The sequence below is a fragment of the Myodes glareolus genome, chromosome 7 (assembly GCF_982192425.1).
Source record: "Myodes glareolus chromosome 7, mMyoGla1.1, whole genome shotgun sequence".
NCBI classification, from domain to species: Eukaryota; Metazoa; Chordata; class Mammalia; order Rodentia; family Cricetidae; genus Myodes; species Myodes glareolus.
In genome coordinates, this window is record NC_142032.1 from 99,832,545 (window position 1) to 99,836,351 (window position 3,807).

The 3,807-nt window shown below is 39.8% G+C and overlaps 1 pseudogene; it reads left to right on the forward strand.

Moving 5' to 3' along the window:
* Positions 1–1,254: 1,254 nt before the first annotated feature.
* Positions 1,255–2,219, forward strand: LOC125395952 (olfactory receptor 56B2-like; annotated as a pseudogene).
* Positions 2,220–3,807: the final 1,588 nt, after the last annotated feature.

The following is a 3,807-nucleotide window of genomic DNA, read 5'->3' on the forward strand; positions in this document are numbered from 1 at the left end:
CGAGAGGGAGTGGGGGGGACGGAGGGACTGGGAGGGTGTTGGGAGGAGGGGAGGAAGTGGAAAGAGTGCTTTCGGATACTTGAATAAACAAGTCTAACGGGAAAAAAATAATAAAATAAATAAATAAAACAACGTAGTTAAAAAAATCATAAAAAAAAGAAGTTTAGAAAGTTAAGTGGTGGTGGCACATGCCTTTAATCGCAGCACCTGGGAGGTAGAGACAGGGGGATCTATGTGAGTTTGAGGCCAGCTTGGTCTACAAGAGCGAGTTCCAAGACAGACTCTAAAGATACAGAGAAACCATGTCTTGAAAAAACAAAAACGACAAAAAAAAATCCCCAAAAGCAGAAACAAACAAACAAAAAGTTAAGTTGTTGATTTCTTGAGCCTCTGAAGATGTAGTGATATTTTCTTTATGTTTTGACGAATAAAGCTTGCCTGAAGATCTGAGTGCAGATCTAAACCACTAAATCCAGGGAGAGGTGGCACACCTTTAATCCCAGGACTAGGCAAACAGAGGCATTTGGATCAAGGCCACCCTTGATTGAATTAGACAGATTCACAGGAGATTGAATATGTCTAAAAGAAAAACAGAGCTCACACAAAGGTGATCCCAGGACTTGGGATCCCACACCTTTACTCCCAGTACTAGGGAGATGGAGACAGGAGTGATAGGGCTGGGCAGAGAGAGGAATGTAAGGCAGGAAGACACTGGAGCTCAGTGCAGTCTGAGGTTTGGTAGAGACAGATTCTGTCTATAGATAGTCAGAGGTACAGTCTGAAGACAGGATTGCACCCTTTGGTCTGAGCATCAGTAGAGATAAAAGGTCTTTCTAGTGGTTGGCTGCTGTTTCTCCTATCTCTCACCTTTCACCCCATAATATCTGATTTTGGTTTTTATTAAAACAGAATTCAATTTACCCACCTATTCCTCCACACTCTAACCCTCAGCTCACTCTTCCTCTCCCTCCAATGTTAAAAAAACATATCACCACAAGTCCTTGGCTAGCCTGAAGCTTAAGGTCTTACTCTACAACCCTGGCTAGCCTGAAGCTATTTATGTAGCCTAGACTGGCCTGGAACTGACAGAAATCTTCCTGTCTCTGCTTCCTGAGTGTGAACTGGAAAAAGACAGTAGACACAAACTGTGATTGAATTTATCCCCAATTTCATACCCTGGGTATGTCTGCATCCAACCCTGTCACACAAATAACCAGAAATAGAATGGGGGCATTTTTTTTTTATTAGCAAGATATGTTCCAAATCCTCAGAGATTCCAGTAGCTCTAGGTTCCAGTTTTCTGACTGAATTCATTCTGATGGGAGTTCCAGGTATCCTTAGCTGGCAGCACTGGCTCTCCCTGCCTCTGGCTCTGCTCTATGCTTTGGATCTTGTTACCAACACACTTATTGTGACTGTAATTTGCCAAGAGGCATCACTGTGCCAGCCTATGTATTGCCTTGGCATCCTAGCTATTGTGGACATGGGCCTGGTAATTACCATCATGCCGAAGAGTGTAGTCATCTTGTGGTTCAATGCTAAGACCATCAGTTTCACCGAATGCTTTGCTCAGATGTACACCATCCATTTTTTGTTGCCATGGAGTCAGGTATCTTTGTCTGCATGGCTATAGATAGGTATGCAGCAATTTGCCGACCACTGAAGTATACTTCAATAGTTACTGAATCTGTTATGGTCAAAGAAGCTTTGCTTATGGTCCTCAGAAATTGTGTAGCTCCCAAGTCAGTTCCTGTGTAGGCTACTCAGAGAAATTACTGTTCCCAGAATCAAATCAACCACTATTTTTGTACTAACTTGGGGGTCACTAGCCTGTCTTGTGATTGCAGGAAAATCAACAGCTTTAACCAGCTTGTCTGGACAACCTGGCTCAGACAATCGTGGGAGGTGACCTGGGTTTGATTATGATTTCATATGCTTTGATTCTTCGGTCTGTGCTGAAGCTGAACTCTGCAGAAGCGGCATCTAAGGCCTTAAATACCTGCACCTCTACCTCATCCTAATCCTTTTCTTCTACACTATCATTGCTGTCCTTTCCATCACTCCTAGTGCAAAAATGTCAGTCCTGTCATGCTGGTTCTGTTGAACGTGCTGTACAATGTATTCCCCCTGCTCTGAACCTCTTGGTGTATGCACTCAAGAACAAAGAACTAAAACAAGGCCTATACCAGGTGCTTAAGTTGAAAGTCAAAGGAGACTAAAAACGAGAAAACACACATCACTTTTACTTTTTCAAAACTAGGATGTCTGGTTGTACTTATTAATCTTCAGGGCATAAAAGGTAGCATTCTTGAAAAATCTGTATAGTGTCTTAATATGCATCCTCAATACCACTTAGAATAATTACTTTTTGAAACAGGATCTCACTTTTGCGGTTCTGGCTAGACGAGAACTTGCTGTATAAACCAGGCTGGCCACAAACTCTGAGAGCTCCAGTCCCCTCTGTTTTCTGAGTACTGAAATAAAAGGCATGGACCATCACAGACAGCAAAAATAAATTTCTTGAAGAAACACAAGTCATGTTATCTAGTATTTTCTCAAAGTCATTAGTCTGGCTTAGACATTACTAAACACTCAATGAATAATATAATTCATTAAAATAAACATGTGAAACCATCTATGAATTAAGGAAAATGTAATTGTATATGAGTCTGAGACATTTTTATTTGTATGTAAAATAAAAAATTGTGTTCCCTTGGCAGAAATAAGACCTGTGAAATGATATTAATTATGGCTTTTAATTCAGATACTTTGCCTTTCCCATGCATATACAAAGTCACACACATGCATGTGTACCGATGGATAAATGAATATGAAAATATCCAGTTTTTTAAAAGCATCATACAGGTGGTAATAATGGAAATGCCCCACTCTCAGGCCTTCTATGCAGGGTGTACTGATCCTTATACAGGCATTTTTAGCTCTAAAGTTTCTAAATATGACATCGGATTTTCCCTTTAAGTCAGTTAAATGTGCAGCTGTCAAGGGACAGAGATGTTAAGGGATGCACACACATATAGAACAGCATCAGATGGTTTTCGTACAAGACTGTCTTCTTGGACCAGACTGCACTCAGCTCCCTGTTTTGACATTCAGACAGTAGGCATTGCACAGGGTAAGCGGAGAGACTTTTCTCAAGTTTATAGTAGTTTTGAGCATATACTAACTGGTTAGAGCATTCATTCTCAGAACAATAGATTTTATTCCAATCATCCAGCTAAAAGACATTAATTTGTTTTTCTTGTGCACTGTATATTTACTAATTTATAGGATGGTAATTCAGAGTAGTCTTTCATAGGAAATATGAATATTGATGTTTTCCCTGAACAAATGGAATCACTGGAAATGGTACAAGTTGTGTTACATTACCACAGGACAAAAGAAGTTTCTGGTAGTTTCAGAGTAGTGTTGCTTCTCACTTGCCCTCACTGCTTTTCAGAACAAGAATCTAACTAACTTGCCTCAGGTCCAAAGGGAGTTTTAAAAAATACTTTAGTTTTCTAAGTAGACCGGATGAACCCACTACCAATGCTGAGAGAAGAAAATGTTTTTCAAGTTTCAAGGTAGGCAAGTAAGGACACAAACTGACCATTAGTGGGGTTTGGAGTAAGGACAAATAGTAGATCCTTGCAAAATTGTCGTTTTACAAATGATATTTATGTTTAAACCTGTTGCATCCATAGACCTTCTTACTCATAGAGTAATGACTCTTTGTTTCAGAAAATAATCTAGTGCTGAAAGTATTTTACATCTGTGTTGAAAATTATAAGTTGTTTCATAGTTAACACT